Source organism: Giraffa tippelskirchi, chromosome 2 (assembly GCF_054371585.1).
Source record: "Giraffa tippelskirchi isolate mGirTip1 chromosome 2, T2T-mGirTip1v1.2.pri, whole genome shotgun sequence".
Taxonomy (NCBI): domain Eukaryota; kingdom Metazoa; phylum Chordata; class Mammalia; order Artiodactyla; family Giraffidae; genus Giraffa; species Giraffa tippelskirchi.
In genome coordinates this window covers 107,926,543-107,950,176 of record NC_137276.1, presented here as the reverse complement: position 1 = coordinate 107,950,176, position 23,634 = coordinate 107,926,543, and the positions used below count along the sequence as shown (strand labels likewise).

The following is a 23,634-nucleotide window of genomic DNA, read 5'->3' as shown; positions in this document are numbered from 1 at the left end:
TTTTTAAACCTTTAAAATGAATTTCAGGGCATTTAAAGGTTACACTTATAACACGGGGTTTACCTGACTATAATGCTTCATTCTCATGAATGACATGTATGTAATAACCTAATACCATTTATACCCATGCACATGTATATTTTATATTCTATTTGTTCAGCAACACAGAGCTAACAACAATGCCTCCTTCTAATGGGGGACCAAGTCAAACTTAGCAAAGCACCTCACAGTAACTAGTTTTGAACAGTGGGTTATTCTGACTTGTCTAGACAAAGATTCAGATTATTTTAATGACATTCTAGCTAACAGGAGAAAATATTTAAATGTTTTATCTGCAATATAATAATCACCTTCAATATTATGTATTTTATGAGAAAATTACATTAGAAAAGCATTTCTTTAAGTTTTGATGGCAGAAATACTGGGAATATTCCATAATATGTATTTCACTCCATGTATCAAATTCAACAGTTGAATTCTCCACTTGGAATTCACATAGAAAATCTTAAAAAAAAAACACACACAGGAAAAATAACATACGTAAAGATAAGAGATTTTTAAAGTTTAAAATAGTTACAGGTTACAGTCTTGGGATATACTGGAAAGTGAAAGTGTTAGTCGCAGCAGCCGTGTCTAACTCTTTGCGACCCCGTGGACTGTAGCCCGGCAGGCTCCTCTGTACACAGAATTCTCCAAGCAAGAATACTGGAGTGGGTAGCCATTCCCTTCTCCAGAGGATCTTCCCAACCCAGGGATCAAACTTGGGTCTCCTGCACTGCAGGCTGATTCTTTACCAGATTCTTTACCATCTGAGCCACCAAGGAAGTCCCAGGATATACTGGACTAACATTAAAATTGAAACTGAGAAATAGGAACTTCCCAGGTGGTCCAATGGTTAAGAATCTGCCTTGCAATGCAGGGGATGCAGGTCCAATCACTGGTCAGGGAACTAATATCCCACATGTCCTGGAGCAACTTAAGCCCTGTTCCTCAACTAGAGAGTCCGTGCAACAAAGATCCCCCGTTGTACAACTAAGACCCAATACAGCCAAATAAATGAATAAGCTTTAAAAAAAAAAAAAAATGAAGAAACTGAGACATCAACATCTAAATAAACAATAGGTAAAGTATGTCCTCAGGCAAGTTAACTAAACATTATCTGGGGACCTCCCTAGCAGTCCAGTGGTTAAGACTCCGAACTTCCACTGCAGGGACATGGGGTTTTAGCTCTGGTCTGGGAACTAAGATCCCACATGCCACGCAGCACGGCCAAAAAATAAAAAAATAAACATTATCCGGTCAAGTCAAAAGGGTCCATAAGAAAGCAAATCTCAGAAAAGTACTCAAAAAGAGTCGTGGATTACTCCATCTCCTGTTTTCATTCCTTTCACATTAAGAATCACCCAAAGAGATGTGAAGATCAAGGAAAAAAAAAACACAACAGACTCTAGAAAGAAAAAAAGAGGTCGTGATGAGCCAAAGACCAGCAAGGGCACTGGCTGGGCCTGAATGAGGCTCTGGTCCTTTCCCCAGCCTGGGTTCCAGGCACTCAGGAGCTTGGCTGGCCTGCTTTCCAGCCAGGAGCTCTGGAGCTGGCGACATAGAGCCCTCTGGCACCTGGGGTCTCAGAACAGGGGCTTCTGGGCAAGGCAGGGGCACCCATGAGAGAGAATTCAACACTCTACACTGACTCCATTGGAGAGCAGGGGTTCTTGGTGCTCAGATGACAAACAGAGAAAAATCAAAGAGCAAGGAGGCATTGGGAACTACGCACTAGAACAGAGGTTTCTAGATTTAGGCTTCCAGCGTTTATTCCCATGGATCCCTTTAGATTCTAATCAAGAGTTAAGAGCTATTTACATAGGCTCTGTGTTGACACACATCACACTACGTACTAGTCATCACAAGGCTAAGAATCCAGTAAGAGAAAATACCCTCCCTTTCCCCTTTTATTAGTCATAGTTCCCCAACAGTTACACTGTTGGATCCATTTAGATCCAGACCTACTGGTTTCAGGGGAGCACTGAGTCGGTCAGCACTCTTCCTGTAGAGGGCCCTCTGGTAACTGTGTGCGGCTTTGCGGGCCACACACAGCCTCTATCACGTCTTCTTTTTCCTCTGCAGTATACCATGGATGGCTCCAGGACTGTACAAAATGGGCCACAGTGGGACGCGGCACACAGGCCTGTCGCTTACCAACCCCAGGCCTAGAGTCTAGCTGTCCCAAGAGACACATTATACTATAACCCCAGCTACAACGTGCTCTAACTCAGTCTCAGTGATGCAGTCTGTTGCAGTTTTCATTTAATTCACACACATGCTGAGGTGTCTGGCAGCTCCCTCCCTTCCTGGTTGCCAGGCCCACCCAGCACAGCCTCAGGTTTCCCAGCAGGGAGGGTCCTCAGCCACTCTCAGAAGCTGCTTTATGAGCAGGATCAATTCTATCCACCCAGAAATGCAGGAAATTCTGGGGTAATTTCAGTTTTAGTGGCTCTGAGAGCTGGTAACGAAGCCAGAAGAGGATGGAGAGGCAGTACAAACTACAACTTTAGACTGGGGGTGGGGGGTGGGGTGCGGAATTGATGATCCTTCTCTAAACCAAACCGGTGTATTAATAAAGCTGAGAGAGCTGTTAAGGACCCCAAGAAAACTGTCAAAATTCAATATTCAAAAAAAGAGACCTTTTCCAAGACCCCGGGAGAATAGCAGCTGTATGTCACTGCAGTGCCATCAGTCTTCATTCCTGTATGGGAAGGGCTGTGACTGCGGCTAGAGAACCAGCCGCCTGCCCCCCACACCCCACCCGGCGCCCCCTCCTCCCTCGCCTTCCATCCGGCGTCACAAGATGGTCAGTCAAGAACTCATTCTGAGGAGAATGTTTGTCAAGAGATCACTTTATTTTTCAAGCAAGGTTTTGAGAGGCACCACTTGAAGTTTAATATAATATTCAAATAAAATCACAGATGTTAAACCCGGTCAAAACAAAATCTAGCCCAAAAAAGTATTTCCCAGCCAACCACATATGTTCACGAGAGACACAGCAAAATTCCAACAACAAAGGTGTTTAATGGTTTCAGAATCCATTTCAGTAAATTCTGAATTTAAACTCACATCACAGCTTTGTTTTTAAAACCATGACTACCATCGTCATCATTAAAAACTGACATTCAAAACTTTCATGATATACTTGCTATTAACGGTCAGTGAGCATGTTTTAGGTTCAACAGGAACCCCAACCCTTCAAGGCAAGGGTTATGTCATGGTACCATCTTTCTCCTGAGGGCACCGTCTGAGCTCAGGGACAGAGCACTGTGGACATGGGCCTGGCAGCCTCATCCCTGTCCGGATCCGGCTGGCGCTCAGCTTGGCAGGCCAGAGGATGATCAAATAAACACAGGAAACAACAAGACCTACATGCCTGGAAGGCTCTATCTACACCAGCAAGGACAGCCACACACAGGCAAAACCAGAGTCACAGAACTGTAGTAAGATCATAGATAAACGCTGAAAATGAGAAACATGTCAGTTACGTAAATACATGAAAATACACATAACACTGACTAAAAATACAATTCAAAACAGCTGCATTGATGAATATGTAAAAACTTATCCCTATTCCATTAAACTCGGGTTCCACACAAGGTGGTTTGGAAAATGCTGTTCCAGGGCATTACTTCTCAACCAGGGGGTATTTTTGTCCCCCAGCAAATGCTTGGCACTATCTGAAGACGTTTTTGGTTGTTACAACTGTTGGTGGGGGTCCCGCTGGCATCTGCTAAAATCCTACAATGCACAGGACAAGAAGTACCCAGCCCCAAAAGTTAACAGGGGCCCAGGTTTGAACCCCTGCCCCAGAGGGGGTATTTCATTTATGCAGCAATAAACTGTGAACTTGTTTTAAAAAAGATACTTTGCATAAACACATAACTGAACTTATAATAACACAAAATTAAATTTCTGATTTTTTAAAGCAAAAAAAACTTAAGAACCTGGATAAAATGTCTTGGATATAGTATGGCATATACTGAGGGCTTGCCAAGCTCTCAGGAAGGCATTCTTTCTGTAAATCCAATGAGACTGTTGAGGAAACTGCAATCACAATTCCTACCACCTACAGTCCCTTCCAAGTGACCCACCCCACTGCAGGCCCTGTGGAAAGGGGGTGGCTGTGAGCTGGCAAAAGCCCACCCCTCCTTGGGGAGAGCTTGGGGACCAGGTGGGCACCTGGGGGACATGGTGGAGGGCGAGACAAATGTCACCCTATCTCCGGGGTGGGCAGGGTGTGTGAGGAGAACAGGAGAGGATAAGGCGGGCAGAGTTGAGGAGCAGAGAACACATGGCAGAGAGTGTGCAGGAGCAGCAGACAGCTGAGATCAACAAGGGAAGAGCAAGCCGGGAAGGTCAAGACCGGGGTGGCAGCCAGATCCCGCCAGGCCCCAAGCTGCAACTCCATCCATCCCAAGCCCAGCACTACCTTGGTCATTGGACTCCACTAGGTTCCTTTCTCCCTTATTCCTGTGTGACCTGCCGGTGAAGTCAGCCTGCTGCCTGCCATCTTGGGGCCTGAGTATGGCAGCCAGGTGTCAAAGACCAAACATCAGAGGCGTTTCCCACCACGTGGCCTGCGGCCTCTCCGGCACAAGGCTCTGCGAGGCCGGAGGCTGCACCAAATGACACATACCTGTGGGGTGGTGGGGTTGCCCTGAGTAGAATAATCCCCAGACAGGAGTGCATGACCCCACACTGGGCAGGCCACCCTGTGGCGAAGGGAGGGCTGGGGGGCTGCTGGCTGGACCTGTCCGGACGAGTGCATCCTAACACTGAAAGGAAGGCTCAAGACAATGGGAATTGAAAACGTTCACCAATGCACAGGCCCTCAGTCCCGAAACCTGACTGATCAGTGCTTTTCAAGATTCTAGAAGAGCTGGAGGACTTTCCTCCAAGGAAGCTGAGAGAGAATGAAGTAGCTACTCTGTCCCCTCCGCAGGTCCCCAGAAGTGTCCTCAGAGCTATAGAGCTTCCACATCTAGAGTCTGAAACCACCTTGTCAGACAAAGAGTTGGCTGGGCCAGCATCTGACCCACTGTCTGCAAACCTCCCAGAAACAATGAGTAGACCAGTGAGGCTGACACACCAAGACAAAGACAGCTGCCGGCCAAGGGCACCGGTAGCTGGGTACCCTGACCATTCGATGGCCAGGTGGGCAATACAACCAGAGGGGCCTTATTTGACAGTCTCTACAGCCAGGTCTTTCCAACCAAATGCCTCTGCTTCCCAGTCCCTGAATGTTGATTCCAACAATTTCTCAACTGAACCTTTTCAACACTATACTCCACTTTCCTAAACAACTTGTATAAGACAGAACTGTAACCAATCCCAGGTGAGTCATCACTACTGGTGTCAGACAGTTACTCCAATGACTCACCCTGCTATGACCCCAGACAGTTCAGCTCTGGGTTGCCTGAGCTGTGCTGTTTTTACTTCCTCATCACCCTTGCCCTCAGCACAAGCATTATGAGGAAGAAAAAGGGGGGCACATACATATTCCTAGTAAGGGATGCGCTGAGAGCAAATCGACTCCTAGTGCAGAGGCTCTTAACTTGGTCTCTGTGAACCTGAATGAGAAAAAAATCACATCTTTATAACGTCTGGCTAAAATTTAGCACTCATTCAATTCCACAGGTAGTCACAAAATCCTAGAATTTGCACAGCACCTGTGACGTCTTCACCAACAGAAACCACAGATATTTTCACAAAACATCAGCACTGTACAAAAATCTCAAACTGTCACTTATACTCATCAATACTCAAAAAAATTAGATCTGGTGTTCCATCTGTTACTATGTGAGCTAATAAAAAGCAGGTCAGGAAATTCATCACAAGTTTAGTTCAGTATTTTTGATAACTGTATTTCAGTATAATAGGTTCTCTTCCTGATCCCATTTTATTGTTTCTAAAACGTTTGTGCCAGGAGGAGGAGGAGTCCAGAGGTCTGGGGAGGGGAGGAAAGGCCCCCTGGGGTGCATGATTTTCATCACTCTAGAGGTTTCAAAGTGTTCTTCTAAACAGTTTCAATTAGTTTACAACAAAAGTGAGAGTTATGCTAGAATGTTACTATTCGCCCAGTACCTTTCCCTGATCCTAAGCGGTACTTTCCTAAAGTTACAACACACTGAAACAGACATGTAAATACTCAGTATCATTCACACCCAGTATCATTAGTGTCTGCACTCAGATCGTCAGCACCGGATGGTCACCTTTCCAGTCCTGCCTCATACCGTATTTCACCAACTCTAATCCCCACTTGTAAATCTCTGAAGTAGGAAGGGTCCTTCGGAAAGCCCTGTGTCCTAAAACTCTATCCCACAACCGTGATGAACGAAACTCACGCCTCTCTCCACGCTGGGCAAGTGAAGAAAAAAACCGATGAAAGGCAGATTGGAGTCAGTGGGCCACCTTCCAAATCCACGTACATCTAGATTTGAGAGCATCACCAGCAACTGTACTGGCAGAATTTTCACATTTCACTTCGATTTTTCCACACAGTATTCAGAAAACACTGCATAAAATATTATGCAAGTACATAAGCCCTTTCTTAACATGTCAGGAGAAATCATACAAGTATATCCAAAGAAAGCTGAGGGTTTCATTTAGCATAAAGCGAGAAGTATCCCTACCAGTAGCTTCTACTGAAAACTAAGTCTTAGGATCAAAATTGTTAATCACAACCTTCTTACAAACGGCAATTCTACCCTGGATTGTTCAGGTCTGCGATCAAAGTTACCGAACGTACATTCGCGTCAGTACAGGTATTCCCCTCCCCCTCCCCAACATCCGCCTTCCGCCCTCATCCCGGGACTCCGACCCGGGGAGCACGCACTAAGACGGATTCAGGAGTCATGCATCACAAAGGAGAGCCTAACGGGCCCAGCCTCTGAACCACTAACGACGCCGCGTCCCAGCAGCCTCTGCGCTGAAATAAAGCAGATTCCTCTTTCCCTGCCTCTCCTGAGGTGACTCACGACCTCTCCCTCAAGGAATGTGGGAGCCAGCGGGCGGCCGGACCGGGCCCCACACCGCCGTTCTCTAGTTCTGGTCGGCCGTTTACCACCCGCGATGCCTGTGTCACTCGTTTCAGACACCGCGCACCCCGGCTCCCTAACAACCCGGGACGCGCCGGCCGCCGCCCGGACTCGGAGACCCCGGAAGCCCGAGGAGCGCGACGCCCCCGCCGCCGCCTGGCGAACGTCCGCCCCGCGCGCCCCCGCCCAGCCCCGCCCCCGCGCGCCCCCGCGCGCCCCCGCCCAGCCCCGCCCCCGCGCGCCCCCGCCCAGCCCCCGCGCCCCGGACACCGGCCCCGCCCCCGCGCGCGCCCGCTCCCCGCCCCGCCGCGCGCCCCCGCGCCCCCCGCCCCGCCCGCGCAGGGGCGCGCGCCGCACTCCGAGAGGGACGGTTAGGAGCGCGCGCTTCGCCGCGGGCCCCGCGCGGCGGCGGCGGAGCCTTCCAGAAATTTCCGCGTCCCTAAGCTCACACTGAAAAACAAGCGGGGCGCGCCCCCGCGCCGGCCCGGCCCTCAGCGCCCCTCCCCGCGGCCGCTGCTCCCCTCCCCCACCCGCGCCCCCTCCCCGCCCCCTGCCCCGGGCGGCAGGTCCGGCGCGGCCCTCCCGGGCGGCGGCGGCCCGCGGAGACCCGGCTGGCGGCGGCGGGGCGGCGGCCGCGGCGCCGGCGGGCCGGCGTGATTGATAGGGACGGGGCGGCGGAGCGGCGGCGGCGGCGGAGCGGTTGAGTGACAGCTTACCTGGGTGCCAATCTTCATCACACTGACAAGCGGCTGCAGCAATCGGGACCCGCAGTGCCGCGCCCGCGTCCAACCGTCACGCCGACGCTGGGCCACGCGACACAGCCTCGCTCAATGGGAGGAGGGCGACGCCGACGCGCGCCGCATCAATATTCACAGTGAGGGCGGGGCCTGCGGGTCCCGGGCTCCGCCCCGTCCCTGCGCCGCGGCAGCTGGAGGCGGGGCCTGGGCGCCGGGGGCGGAGAGTGAGCCGGGGGCGGGCGGTGGCCGGCCCCGCCCCCGCCTAGCAGTTGGGACCCGCCCCCAGCCGCTGCGCGGCGGCGCGAAGAGCGGTCCGCCCCGCAGGCCGCGAGCCCCGCCTCACTAGTATGCGTCTGGGGGTGTGGCCTGCTAGCACCATACCCGCTTCGCTCTTTCCTCGGAGATCGGCGGAGGTGTGTGGAGCAGGCTTGGGTAGGCGAAACCATCCGCGATGGTCAGGCGGGGAGGGCGGGCCGTACCATCTGCTTGAACGCGCGCCCCGGCGATGCAGGGCAGGCCAGCCCCGGGCTGTCCTCGGAGGCCGGGCGGTGCGCTCGTCTGGCGCCCAGGCCCCTACTCTGCGCGGCGCCCCCTTTGTGTTGAGGTCCGAGGCAGTCCCCTGCTTTTTTCCCGGAGGTTGCGCACGTGCGCCCCGAGAGAGGCGGCAGTGCCCAGCCACCAACCTGATCCCCGGTGCCCTCAGCCGCGGTCTGGGCTCCAGCCGCCGCTGCAGGCTCGCCTCTGGTACCGCGCTCTGCCGTCAGGCACCTGTCCCCAGGTGGCCCACGCAGGCCCCGTCTGCCAGTGAAGTGGCACCCCTTAGGGCGACGCGGAAAGTATGGTGTATCTCAAGGTGGACTTTCAAACACGGTGCTGCAGCGGCCCCGCGGGTCCCTCCGGTGGCCTTGCCCTCCAGGACGTTAAGGAAAAGGAAAGGCCTTCCTACTGCAGAGGCACGGGATCTGAACGGCTGTCCATTTCTACAGAAACGTTCCTCCCCGGTGGGATCTCTGTCTGGAGAAGGACTCGCGCTGCCCCAGGACCCAGGACTGGAACTCGTGGAGGATGCCTGGTGGTTCAGTTGGGAGGCGCCGGGAAGGACCTCCCTCTTAAGTCTTCAGGACTCTACCAGCACCATGAAGCTGCAGGCAGTCTGCGTGGTCCTGCAGAAATGCTCCGTTTTCCAGAGAAAAGGCTGTCATAGCAGCGCCTGAGCTGGCGTGCAGTGAGCCGCTGACCAGTGGAGAGTTGGAGGGAGGGGACCCCCACAATTCAGTGTTGCAGACCAGCTACCTGTGTTTGCAGGGCCCAGTGCAAAGTCAGAATGAACAGTCCCTTGTTCAAGAGTCATTAAGAATTTTAAGGCAGGGACAGGAGGTTATTATACCCGGCTGGGGCCTCAACCGATGGCACTGCTCACAGGCACCCTGAAGCAGCCCTGGCCTGGCTGGCCTCACCCTCTCCCCACCTGGGACTGAAGCTTTCACCCGGTTCCCATCAAGTGTGTGAAGCGGCAGAGGTCTCTGTCTAGGAGAACCTGGGGATGTGCTGTCCCCTGATGGCCCAAAACAAGTCCCACGACAGCTGAGACCCAGGTCCTGCACCCTTGTCTGGCCTCTGCGCCTGACCTCCTCTTCCCGGACCCCCCATGATCTGCCTGCCCTTCCTTTCCTTCTCTTCATGGGGCCAGCTCCGGAGGAGAAAGGGCTAGAAGTGCCGTCAGTGACACTGTGGCCCGGAGGCTCACACATCTGGGGGCCCGCTTTAGGAAAAGTAAATAAAAATGAGGTGGAAGTCGGGCCTTTGGTTTCCTCTGCCTCTACCCATGGCCTCCCCCACCCCAACAGTGGTGGCACCAGGGTGGTTTATTAACAATTAAGAAAGGTTTGTGCACAACAGGCGCTTCTGTCTACTTTCTTCCCAATTTCTTTGTTAAAGACTTGCTGCTATTTCCCCAAGGACCACATTTAGGTATATGAAGTAAAAAGTCACATTTAATTGTTTATAGAACTACCTGGATGACAGCAGGTGCTGTGAGGCCAGAAGGGGAGGAGGGAAGGTGGGAGCAAGCAGGCAGGTGAAGGGGCTTTGCAGGACCCATGGGGAAAGGTAGAAAGAACTCTGCTGAGGTGCCAGTGGGACAGACAGAGCCCCGCTCCATGCAGCTCTGTCTCAAGCTGGAGAAGGTGGGGGAGAATGTAGGGGAAAGGTGAGCCTTGAACCCTGCCTGGCAGAGCATGTGAGACAGTGCACAAAGCCTGTGGCAGCCAGGATGGGGTGCAAGGTGCTGCACTGGCAGGGGAGATTGCAAAGTGAAAGCTGGAAGAGCTGCGGGGAGGCAGGATTGGGGCCATCTTTAGAGGATGGCTGGGATCTGGGGCTTTGGTAAGAAAAATGAGTGGGAAAAAAACCCTACAAATAAGGACAAGTCTCTTGGCTTGTCAAGGCAGACAGCATGGCAGAGAATAAGCCACTTCAGTTTGCACAGGTGAGCAGGAAGTCACCAGCGATGAGTCAGACCACATTACTGCTAAGCTCAACCCCTCCAAGAGTTCCCCATCTCATTTAGAGCAAAAGCCTTCCCCTCACCTGCTCTGTTCCAGCCAGCCTCCTTGCTGCTCCTAGCTCACTCCAAGTGTGATTCAGCCTCAAGGCCTTTGCACTGCTGATTTCCTGTGCTTAAAGCACTCTTCTCAAAGGTATCTCCATGGCTCTCTCTCATTCCATGAAGTCTTTCTCAACTTCACTTTCTCAAAAGAGGTTTAAAATTGCAAACTCCCAACCCATTCCCTACCCTGCTTCCTCTTCCTATGGTACTTCTGTAGATACATATAGCTTGCAATGTAGCTGTATAACCGTGTAACTTACTTACATGTAACATATGATACAACTGTATAACCATGTAACTTATTTATATGTAGGGTTTGATGTAACTGTATAACCATGTAGCTTATTTACATGTAATGTACAAAGCAACCATATAACCATGTAACTTATTTACTGTGTCTATCGTCCAATACCACCACCACCACTCCTGCCATACACACACATAAATAATAGAATCTAAGCTCCAGAAGACCAAGAATTTTACTCTGTTTTGTTCATTGATGTATGCCAAGCACCCAAGCTAATACCTGGCAAGTAAATATTTGTTGAATGCATGAACCAGTGCTTCTAATACATGGTGTATTGGCTATCTATCACTTTGTAACAAATCATCCCAAACTTAGTGTCTGAAAACAACATACATTATCTCACATTATCTCACAGTCTCTTTGGTTCGGGAATCTGGGCATGACTTGACTGGGTCCTCTGCCTCAGGGCAGGTCATGAGTGGCCTCCAGGGCTGTGGTCTCACTTGAAGGCTTGACTGGGGAAGGATCCATTTCCAACCTCACATGTTTTTGGGCAGATGGACTGAGGGCCTCAGGTCCTTGCTGGTTCTTAGCTGGAGGCCTATTCAGTTTCTTTGTCACATGGACCTCTCCAGAGAGGAGATGGAGAGAAGAAGAGGAGCCAGAAGCTTGCTTTATCAAAGCTAGCAAGGAAGAGAGTCAGCGTGGAAGACTGAAGTTGCAATGTTGTATAAAGTAATCCCAGAAGCATCTTCCAATCACCCTTGTCTATTCTATTAGTTAGAAGCAAGTCTTAGGTCCTACCAAATACAAGGGGAGGGGGAACCAGGAAGACACAAACAGCAGGGAGAAAGAATCCCCCAGGACCATCTTAGAGCCTGCCCACGTGGCATTTCTTTTTCTGTGTAAAAGAGACACTGGTGTAGTCAGGAGAGCCCTGGGCTTGCAGTCTACAGTGCTGGGTGTGGACAAGTGGCTTTGCCACTTGTCACGTGAATGTAGATGAGGCCACTTCACCTCCCTGAGATCCAGTTCCCTGCTTTCCATGGGGATGGTCGTGCATCTCTCTGGGGATTCTATCACTGCAGGGGAAGCAGTGAGCTGTCTAGGAAGGCCCCCAGCATACATGCAGTGCCCATGGTTCTTCAGGTTTGAGCCCAAGTTTTCTTCAGAGGACAGTTCAACAATGAAGTCCCTAAAAGATGAGGGTAGGAGACACTGCCCTCACCTGCGACACGGGCTCCTTGAGGACCCCAGCCCAATGCAGCAGGGAAATGGCAGCCATGGCACTGTTAAAGCATGATGTTGGGCCAAGACAGAATCATGACTCTCAGGCAGACATGCAATCAACAGGTGGCAAACAGCTTCCTGAGCTCATTGATTGATTGAGGGAACAGTAAGATGTCACAGCCTGTTCAAAGGAAAATGCGAAGAACAAACACCTATATAGACTGGAATATTGGCATGAACTTGCAATTTGTGCAAAACTGGCTTTGAGTGGAAGGATTTGAGAGCCATGAGGTGAAGGTTGTCCCTTCATCACATAGTCCGCAACGGAGGGACATCTGCATCGTCACCCATTCCTGACAACTTAGACTGTAGAATACCTCAAAGACAATGAAAAACTGGAATCAGAAAACCCAGAAGGTTGAGCTCTAAAGAGAGCAGAGTTTCCCACTGGAGATGCCCAGCAAACGTTTTGCTTGTTCCAGGTCTCCTTATACTAGTAATACACTAGTGTATTACTTTGCTGGGGCCACTGTAACAAAGTGCCACAGACTGCGTGTGAGTGCGTGTACTTAAATAATTTCATTTATGTTTGTATTTATTGGCTGTGCTGAGTCTTTGTTGCTGCTTGGGCTTTTCTCTAGTTGAGGTGCACGGGCTTCTCATTGGGGTGGCTTCTCTTGTTACTGAGCCTGGGCACACCGGCTTCAGTAGTTGCAACACATGAGCTTAGTTGCCTCGCAGCCTATGGAATCTCCCAGGACCAGATCAAACCAGCGTCTCCTGCGTTGGCAGGTGGTTTCTTTACCACTCAGCCACCAGGGAAGCTCCAGACTGCATGGTTAAACAGGAGTTACTCTCTCAAGTCTGGTGGCCAGGAGACCAAGATTAAGGTGTGGACAGGGCTGGTTCCTTCTGAGGTTGGAAGGGAAAATGTGTCCCAGGCTCTCCCTGAGTTTCTGGTGGTTTACTGGCCACCTTTGGCGTTCCTTGGCTTGTAGAAGTATCACCCAGATTCCTGCCTTTGTGGTGTTTTCACTGTGTACCTCTATGGGCCCAGTTTTCCCCTTTTTACAATGATCTGGCTTACTTGGGTAACTCTCTGTCAATAACTTAAAATCTGATCATCAGGAAAATGCTTACTGAGGAAGCATTCGGGGGGGGGGGGCGGCAGGAACACTGTGGTAGACCTTGTCTCCCAGGCTTGCATGCTAGCCACGCATGCTCCCTTGAGATGAAGCCAAGACTATGAAACATGAGTCAAAATATTTTTGGTTGTTGTTCAGTCACTAAGTCGTTGCCAACTTTGTGTGACCCCATACGCTGCAGCACACCAGGCTTCCCTGTCCTTCACTATCTTGTGGAGTTTGCTCAAATTTGTGTACGTCGAATCAGAGATGCTACCTAACCATTTCATCTTCTGCCACCCACTTCTCCTTTTGCCTTCAATCTTTTCCAGCATCAGGGTCTTTTCCAATGTGTCAGCTCTTCGCATCAGGTGGCCAAAGTATTGGAGCTTCAGCATCAGTCCTTCCAATGAATATTCAGGGTGGATCTCCTTTAGGACTGACTGGTTTGATCTCCTTGCAGTCCAAGGGACTCTCAAGAGTCTTCTCCAGCATCACGATTCGAAAGTATCAGTTCTATGCTCAGCTTTCTTTATGGGCCAACTCTCACATCTGTACATGACTACTGGAGAAAACATAGCTTTGACTATACGAACTTTCATCAGCAAAACAATATCTCTGCTTTTTAATATGCTGTCTAGGTTTGTCATAGCTTTCCTTCCATGGAGCAAGTGTCTTTTAATTTCATGGCTGCAGTCACTGTCCACAGTGATTTTGGAGCCTAAGAAAATAAAATCTGTCATATATATATACATATATATATATACACACACACACATATATATCAGCTGCTACTACAAAAAGCCAACTTTCTCCCAGTTTTATCCTGACCTTTTATTAACCAAGTTTTTAAACTAAGTCTTCTTTATATAAATAAGTTCCCAGATACAAACTCATGTTTTTAGTCTGTGAAACCAATTTTCTTTTTGTCATTTTCAGGCACCCAGAGTCTTAACTGTAATACCCGATCTTCACCTAGATTTTTGCTACGTGAACTATATTGTTCAGTTGAAAAAAAAAAAAAAGAACATGAAGAACCACCTGAGGACAGCAGTAGCGGTTCCCGGCTTTTCCCTGTGTGCACAGCCTTTGACTACTTTGCTAGTGAAACAGCTCTGTCCCGGCCATGCCCAGAACAGCTGTGCCCAAGGCACAAAGTTTTGCCTGCAGCTCCTATTTCACAGCAATCATCTCTCCATGGTCTCGTCACGGTCACACCACGACGACTGCCCACCCCACAGACCGACCATGAGTTCGGGAAGTTGGCTGCTCCCGATGAAAGCTGGGTGGTGACCTTTACAGCAGGACTCCATCTGACCTCCTTGGGCCACTTGGCTGCCAGTGACACGGTGACCTGGCTGCTTGTTGGCAACCAGCGACTTTCCAAACCCAGCTGCTGCCTCAGCTTCCTTTGCGATCAGGCCAGTTTCTAAATTAGGTTCACAGCCAAGAGGCACGGTCTGTGATGTCGTGCATGTGATCTGTTTCTCCTTGAAGTACAAAGGTAACACCAACAAAAGCTTTGCAGGGCTGAGCTCACTTTGTTCTAATCTTGGCCACCGGTGTCGGGGGTCCAGGGAGATGAACTGACAAAACCCACCTCTGCCCAAAGCACCAAGCCAGGCTGTGCACCCACTTCCTGGTCTGAGAAATGGAACCAATAAGCAAAATTCAACTTCTCTTTGTTGTTTGCTCTGAAGAGTTTAAACGTTGCTCAAAGGCTACCCTGGCTTATTTCACTGAGCTCAGTATCTTCAGCATTCCTCCATGTCATAGCACGTGTCAGGAATTCCTTCTTTTTTAAGGTTGACTAATATTTCATAGTCAGAATAGAGCACATCTTGTTTATCTATTCACCTGTCAATGGACACTTGGACTGTGTCCACCCTGTGGCTACTGTGAATAGTGCTGGTGTGAACACAGTGTACAGATACTTGTTTCACAAGTGGAATTGCTGGATCATATAGTAATTTTATTTTTAATTGCTTGAGGTATTGCTGTACCATTTTCAACAGTGGCCATGTAATTTGACATTCCCATCAGCAAGGCCCAAGGACTGCAATTTCTCCACATCTTTGCCAAAAGTTATTATTTTGTGGTTTTTGATAGTGGGCATTCTCGTGGGTGTGAGGTGGTAGCAATGATTTTTAAGACTCCTTTGCTTTCAAATTTCTTTTGCTGTCTTTCTCTCCGCTCCTACCATCTGAAACACTTAAGAGGTTATATATATCATAAAAAGAAATTCCTAAAATGAGGAATTGGGAAGTTTAAAGTTAAATTTCCCAGAGGAGTTGGAATAATCACTTTATACTACCCTGAACTCTCCTGGCCAGAGCCTGCCCTGTCACGCTTTATAGCTGGATTTGGGGTTCATGAAAACATACTATATTATAAATTAAAACTAAGAGACTGCTTTAAACACATTTTATTAATTTATTTAGACTTACAATAAGAACCTGATTCCCTGTTACTCAATGATGAATAGCATTCTATGAAAAATCATTATTTAAAAAAAATGATTAGTGAGAACAATGGCATGCTTCATATTTCTGCAAATCTTTTTAACATCTAGCTTAATAGAAGACAGCTGGATTCTCATGTCTACTTCTGTGTTCAGTCTGTTGTAATGTATCATTTCAGTTGATGTCTGTGAAGAAAATTTGGCCTTGTGTGGAGCAGGATAATGGAGGAGAGTTTACATAGATTCTCCACCTGACATGAGGACATTTCTTTCAGGTTCATTGCCACGTGGACTCCAGCACCACAGCAATGAACCTTACCTAGTATTAGACCAAACCCCACTGGTCTCTCTGGCTGGTTGGATGGATCTGTTTCTCACACATGATTTTGTAACATGGCCATTTAGTCCTTTGGAAAATATTAATTCCCTGAGTTCTGCACTTATTCCAAATTTTAACCCATTTCAGCGTGTCTGTGCTCAGTCACTCAGTCATGTCTGACTCTTTGCAGCCCCATGGACTGTAGCCTGACAGGCTTATCTGTCCATGGAATTTTCCAGGCAAGAATACTGGAGTGGGTTGCCATTTCCACCTGCAGGGGATCTTCCCCAACCAGGGATCAAACCTGCGTCTCTTGTGGCTCCTGCATTAGCAGGCAGATTCTTTACCACTGAGTCACCTGGGAAGCCCAACCCATTTCACTAGCCAATATAAAAATCAGAGTTGTAGTGACTGTAAATAGATGCAGACACTATGGATAACAGAAAAAAGATTACTCAAAAAATAAAAATAGAACTACCATATGATCCAGCTATTCCATTTCTGGGTAGTTAGCCTAAGACTATAAAAACACTAATTCAAAAGATATGCGCATTCAGTGTTCACAGCAGCATTATTTACAGTAGCCAAGACATGCAAACAACGTAGGTGTCCATCAGCAGATGAATGGATAAAGAAAGTGATTTATATAAGGGACATTCTTAGTGACACTGTCCTTCCTTTATGATGAGAGTGTGGCAATGAGCTGCCCAGGGACAAACAAGCAGGGGCCGCTGCCAGGTCTTCACCGGGGGCCCAGAAAAATGCAAGGAATGTCTTAGTATTATCAGATAAGTACTTTTTTATATCATTTATTTTTCAATTGAAGTATAGTTTATTTACACTGTTGTGTTAGTTGCAAGTGTACAGCAAAATGATTCAGTTATAAATATATATATATGTACATATATATATATTCTTTTTCAGATTCTTTTCCATTATAGGTTATTTATAATTCCCTGTGCTATACGGTAGGTCCTGTTGTTTACTTCTTTTATGTATAGTAGTGTGTATCTGTTAATCCCAGACTCCTAATTTTTAAAAGGAATGTTGACCATGCTGATCCCTGAACGGGTCTGGAGGCCCTCTCTTTGAGAAAAGCTGGTTAGGCGTGTGTGTCCCATGGGAGAATGATGTCCTTGGAATGGTTTCTAGTTAGTTACCTGCCAGACCTCTCCAAAGTTGTCTTCTTTCCATCTTTCCCCTGCTTACTGTCTTGTAGCTGGGAGCCAGCATGGTGCAAGGTCCCAAGCAGGTGTTCAGTGGTCAGTGTGACCTTCCTCTTTTTATTTGAAGTAGAACCCTCATTTCACACACTCCCCCTGGCTCTCTCACTCCACAGGAACCATGCAAGTATCATCTGTGCCAATTATTACAAATTGCTCGGTTCTGTAATCCTGTAAGAGATCCTTTGCGAGGAGGTCGCCAAGCAGTGGACGTGTGACAACAGCAGCAGGACGGAGCAGCCAGCACGTGCACCCAGCTGTCCAGGAATTTACCAGGATTCCAGTCGTACAAAGCACATTCTCACACCACAGTGGAACTTACCACGGATCAGTAACAGAGATGACAGGAAACTTCCCCCTCTCCCAGTGTCTGGACCATGTGTCACACGCCCTTGGGGTCGAGCACGCAGAGCACAAGGCTTGCTCTTCTGACTCTCTGCAGGCGCCAGGCCATGGTTGTGAGCACAGGTGGCCCCACCAACCCCTTCCATCCACAATGCTCCACCATCCTGCAGAGCTGAGGCTCTGGGCCACGGAACGATAGCTTCCCCCCCCGGAGGGGGCGAGGGGGTCACAGTTCTGTGTTCTGTCTCTGCCTCATTGGAGGGGAGTTGGGCAATGTTTGTCTTTCGGTGATTGGTTTATGGCACTGGGCACGGTGTCCTCGGGGGTTCATCCATGTGGTGGTGTGGGGCTGAATTTCCTTCCCTTATAAGGCTGAATGATAATCGTGCTGTATTCTAAAGAGAAAGAGAGAGAGGATTTCTTGACTAGGTCAATGAACAGTCAAAACATGATAATCAGCCAGAGGGTGGAGTGAGGCAGCAGTGGAGGGGAGCAGACCTCACAGCAGGAAGGAGAAGGCTTGGGGTTCTGGGCGGACAGGGGACTGGGCCGGAGCCAGCACCCAGGTCCTGTTTTAAGGGAGGTGCCCACTCTGACAGGATGGAGGAGACATGAGGCCAGAGCTGTGAGGTGACCCAGGGTGTGCGGCTGTCACTGGGCATGGTCTCAGCCACCTTGGATCTGGATGGGATTCCTGGGGCTTTGGGATGGTTAGTTTCATGTGTCTGCAGGGCTGGGCTGGGATGCCCAGTTGTGTGGTCAAACATCAGTCTAGGTGCTAACATCAGTCTAGATGCTGATGTTTGAGTCAGACTTTGATTACAGCAGATCACCCTCTGCAATGCAGGTGGGCCTCACCCAACAAGTTGAAGGACTTAGAGGAAAGATTGAGTTTCCCTGGGGAAGAAGGAGTTTTCTTAGCAGACTGCTTACCTGAACTTCCAGCCTGCTAACCTGCTTGCACACTTTAGGCTTGCCAGCACCCACACGGCATGAGCCAGTTCCTTAAAAACAGTGTCTCTGTGTCTATGGGTGTGTAGTGGTCAGGTCAGTCCCTCAGTTGTGTCTGACTCTTTGCGATCCCCCTGGACTGTAGTCTGCAAGCTCCTCTGTCCATGGGATTCTCCAGGCAAGAATACTGGAGTGGATTGTAATTCCCTTCTCCAGCAGATCTTCCTGACCCAGGGATCAAAACCCAGTCTCTTGCATTGCAGATGGATTCTTTACCATCTGAGCCACCAGGGAAGCCCCATGTGTATATACATATATCTATGTATCTTTCGTCCTTTTATAGAGGACATGGACATGAATTTGGGCAAACTTCGGCAGATGGTGAGGGACAGAGAGTCCATGGGGTTGCAAAGAGTCAGACATGACTGGGTGACTGAACAACAAAAGCAACAACAATCTGTCTATCTATCTATCTACCTCTCCATCCTGCTGGTTCTGATTCTCTGGAGACCTCTAAGACAGGACCCCTTTCTGTCTCTATGTAGGTCCTTATACACTGAGGCCACCAGGAGAGCAGCGGGATTCATTTTTTTACTGCACCATTCCGTCCTTTCCTACTGTGGCCAGCAAGGTCCCTGTGGGAGTACCCTGGAGGGCTCGTGTCTATGTTCTTCCTAGAGGGATGATATAGTTGGGGGCTCAGCCTCACAAGACATGCTTTTGAGTCCCACTTCCTCTCTGCCCACAGTCATCAGGGTCCTTGGGAAGGGTGTCCTGCCCGGAAGGGCTCACCTGCCTGGCTGAGGAAGAGTGAGTGAGGAGAGGGATCAGAGAGGATGCACAGACAGGTGAGGCGGGGGGGAGTGGCCTGGCTGCCAGCCTCTCTCTCAACCCTGCCCAGCAGCCGGCTGTGCTGACATTTGCAGGGCCTGGGGTCTCTGTGGCTTGCCGGGTAAGGCTGACAATGGAGGCCCAGGGGAGAGGGTGGAGGAGCTGGCTCACTGTCCTCCTGCCCTTGAGGTGGCTCAAAATTAGCACAAAAAGGAGCATTGAAACAAAACATTTTTTTCTTTTCTTCTTGCCCCCTTGTTCTTGGCTCTTTTCTGAATCTTGCTGAAATGAATGTCTACCCTCTCTTGAGAAATCAGGGAACAGAGTTGCTATTTCTATAACGTGTTTTCAATGAGAAGGAAAGAGAGAACCAAGTCTGGGTAGGTGGCGGGCTGACCGACAGCTGGCTGTCCTGCAGGCTGCACTGCCCTCTCTCTGCCCTTCGGACAGGGTGGCCTCTCATGTGTTTGCACCTGCACGTATTACGTGATCCAAATGCAGTTTTAGATAATGCAGATCAATATACTCCTCTTAGGTGCAAATATTAGGGCCAGTAGGAAGAATAAAGAAAATAGACTTATTACAGGAAAACAGTACTCATGCAATTAGACACCTGGAAGAAAACTCCGGTCCCTTTATATGGGGAGAAAACTGTCCGGACAAGTTGAAGGCTCTTGGCAGCCCCGAGGGGCCATGAAGACAGGCTGGGCCCTCATCCTGCTGGGGCTCTTCAGGCTTAACTGCCTCTTCAGGGCACCCTCTGTGACTGCCTTCAATGTGAACAAAGAACACAGACGCTTTCCTGGTCAGGATTCAGACGTCTTGTTTAACAATGAGATGGAACCCTGTATAATTAGCTAAGCTTTTCCCAATTACATATAAAAGTTTTCAAAGCCTTTTAAAAAGCATTTCTCACTTATTCAGATTCCACTGTAAGCTTATTTATCTCATATCTTATTATCTCACAGCTGAAGGGTTTGCTAACAAAGATGTTTCCACTCCTGGCTTGTTCTAACCCTTAGCCATCCTGAATTCCAGAAGACATGTTTGCTCTCTGTTTTTAAGAATTAGGGAGGCCTTGAGCTACAGAGTAATTTGGGGTACATTTTTGGTTCGTTTTTAGCAAGATGCGCATTGTCTTTTTCCATGATTATCATTTCTTGAAACAGCTGTGGGTCCCTGTTTCTGAGGCCTGAAAGAGTTACTGCTTCCCCCTCCTCCATCAGTCACTTCGGTGGCTCAGGCGGAGGAACACACACCCTCACCTGGCAGGGATGTTCCTCTTCTTTTTTTTAATGATTATTTTTTATTAACTTACTTCTTTTTGGCTGTGCTGGGCCTTCTTTGCTGCCCGAGGGCTTTCTCTAGTTGCAGTGAGTGGGGGTGGGGGGTGGGGCTACTCTTCCAAATGAGGGCTTCTTGGTACCATGGCTTCTCCTGCTGTGAAGCATGGGCTGTAAGCTCACAGGGTCAGCAGTTGAGTTAGTTGCTCAGCAGCTTAGTTGTGGCAGCTTAGTTGCTCTGCAGCATGTGGGATCTTAGTTCCCTGACCAGGGATGGAACCCACACCCCCTGCATCAGAAGGCAGTTTCTGAACCACTGGGCCACCAGGGAAGTCCCTGGGAGGGATGCTCCTGATAAAACCCTGAGGCATTCTTTTCCTTTCAGAAGGTTTTTTTTTTTTTTTTTTGCACCAGTCTTTAGCTGATGCACTCTGTCCTATCACAGAAAGCTCAGGCGTTTGTAAGAAGCCCACTGCATAGTCTCAAGCAGGGGCAGGTTTGCTGGTCTGCAACAATGCAGCATGAACTCTGATGCTTCCTTGGTGGCTCAGTAAAGAATCCACTTGCAATGCAGGAGACCTCAGTTTGATCCCTGGAACCCACTCCAGTATTCTTGCCTGGAGAATTCCATGGACAGTGGAGCCTGGCGGGCTACAGTCCATAGGGTCCCAAAGAGTAGGACATGACTGAGCGACTCTCACTTTTCTTCAAGTCACCAAGCACACTTCTTCCAACATAGCCCCGGTGTTGTGATGGGCACAGCTTTCCTGGATGAATCAGCCCCTCTCGTCGGCTCACAAATTCCCCACACTCAGGGCAGCCCCTCGTGTCACCGTGAGATGGGTTGGTGGGAATTAACCAGCTTCTGCATCTCCTTTTTTTTTCCTTTTTTGTTTGAGAGGGGGTGATATAATTGCTTTACAATGTTGAGTTAGTTTCTGCTGTACAACAGAGTGAATCAGCTATACATATATATACATCCCCTCCCTCTTGAGCCTTCCTCCCACCCCCCATCCCACCCCTCTAGGTCATCACAGAGCACCGAGCTGAGCTCGCTGTGCTCCACAGCAGCTTCCCACCAGGTATCTATTTTACACACGGTGGTGCGTACATGTCAATGCTACTCTCCCAATTCACCCCACCCTCCCCTTCTCCCTCAGTTCTCTATGGATGCATCTTTATTCCTTGCATCTCGTTTTTATTCACTGTGCTCATCTGCCTTTGGAAACCAGTGATTTATAAATAAGTATTTATTATCGATCATTGACAAGATGGGAAATGTTATGCGTGTGGAACTCCAGAAATAAATCATCAGTGACTGGGCAACCCATTTTTTATCTATTGCAAATATATTTCCTACATCAACAGTTTGCCCAGATGGCCTTCCAGTTTGTCATATGAAGATGAGATCTTCCTGTGGAGCAAATGATGCTTTGAAAGTTTTATCTTCCTCTTTCATGGCCCTGCTTCCCCTGGGTTCTAGTCTACTTTCTGTCTCCTTGTCAACAATCCCTCAAGGTGTGATGCAATCATTTGAGGGCCATGGAGTCAAACTTGGTCTTGTGTTGTTTACGAGACATCCTTCTCCACGGGACGAAATGTGCTCTAAGGACAGGTCACGTGTGGTACACAGGGGCAGGTGTTACTGTTACCTTTTCAACCTTTTTATTTTGGAAATTTTTGTTTGCACAAAAGTAGAAGGAAGGGGCTTTCCTGTGGTCCAGGGGCTAAGACTCCAAGCTCTCAATGTGCAGGGGACCCGGGTTCTATCCCTTGTCAGAGGACTAGATCCCACATGCCGCAATTAAGACCTGGAGCAGCCAAATAAATAAATAAATAATTTTTTTAAAAGTAGAGGGGAGAGTATCATGAACTGGTGTGACCCATCATTCGGCTATAAGATTATCAACATTTTGCCAATTTTTTATGACTTTTTTCCTCAGCTTTTTATTATTAGAGTAATAGTTGACTTACAATGTTGTGTTAAGTTCTGACATACAACAGAATGATAATATACATTATCTGAATTCTTTTTTTGAATTCTTTTCCATTACAGACACTAAATACAGTTCCCTGTGCCATGCAGCAGGTCCTTGTTTATTTTATATATAGTAGTGTGAATATGTGTATCAGTCACTCAGTCATGTCTGACTTTTTGTGATCCCACGGACTGTAGCCCACCAGGCTCCTCTGTCCATGGGATTCTCCAGGCAAAAATACTGGAGTGGGTTGCCATTCCCTCCTCCAGGGGAATATATTAACCCCAAACTCCCAATTTATCCCTTCCCCACCCTTTCCCCTTTGGTAACCGTAAGTTTGTCTTTTATGTCTGTGAATCTCTTTCTGTTTTGCAATAAATTCATTTGTATCTTTCTTAGATCCCACATAGAAGTGATATCATATGATATACTTGTCTTTCTCTGACATACTTCACTTAGTATGATAATCTCTGGGTCCATCCATATTGCTGCAAATGATAATATTTCATTTTTTTGGTAGTTAAGTAATATTCCATTATATGTATGTACCACACCTTCTTTACCCATTCCTCTGTCAACGTTTTGCCAATCCTGTTTCATCTATTTCCCATCCTTTTCTCTCCTCACACAGTGAGTGAAAGTCGCTCAGTCATGTCCAACTATTAGTGACCCCATGGACAGTAGCCTACCAGGCTCCTCTTTCCATGGAATTCTCCAGGCAAGAATACTGGAGTTCATTGCCTTCCTCCAGGGGATCTTCCCAACCCAGGGATTGAACCTGGATCTCTGTCACTGCAGGCAGACTCTTTACAATCTCCTCACATAATTTAAAACAAATCCCAGACATCGTACTGTTTCACTACAATAGAATGCACGTGTTAAAAATTCCACTTTATGGGAAAATGGAGGCACTGAAAAGTGAAGACTCTCACCCAAAATCAAATACCGAGTCTGTGGGGGAAGACTGGCACCAGAAGCCACTTTCTCTCCATCTTAACAGTACTCCTGTGAACTGAAGCTACCTTCTGCACACGGACTGACTTAGTCGTGCACCGAGCACGTCACCCACGACATAACGCCGGAGGTATTCACAGATTCATCACAGAGAGTTATGTCAGCCCACAAGTATTTAAATTAAGAGCTCACTCCCTGAAAGTAAAAAATCAAAGCTGCTCTGAAGAATAACTAGGAAGCTAAATGCCCAAAGTTACACT

The 23,634-nt window shown here is 48.6% G+C and overlaps 1 protein-coding gene and 1 long non-coding RNA gene across 10 annotated transcripts in view; one reads left to right on the top strand and one right to left on the bottom strand.

Moving 5' to 3' along the window:
- PKNOX1 (PBX/knotted 1 homeobox 1) overlaps positions 1 to 9,664 on the bottom strand; it is a 45,486-nt gene extending 35,822 nt beyond the window's left edge. For 6 of the 9 annotated variants that reach the window (XM_081569986.1, XM_081569981.1, XM_081569989.1 and 3 more), the window contains exon 1: positions 7,799 to 7,892. The gene's annotated coding sequence lies outside the window, so the exon portion shown is untranslated. Of the gene's footprint in view, positions 1 to 7,798; positions 7,893 to 8,200 lie in introns of those variants that run through there. The other 3 variants (XM_081569983.1, XM_081569985.1, XM_081569982.1) reach the window with 2 other exon arrangements.
- On the top strand, positions 7,999 to 17,392 carry LOC145538260 (uncharacterized). The gene is made up of 3 exons (XR_014076741.1): positions 7,999 to 8,251; positions 13,968 to 14,532; positions 17,148 to 17,392. It is a non-coding gene; the product is annotated as an uncharacterized LOC145538260 (long non-coding RNA).
- The last annotated feature ends 6,242 nt before the right edge of the window (positions 17,393 to 23,634 follow it).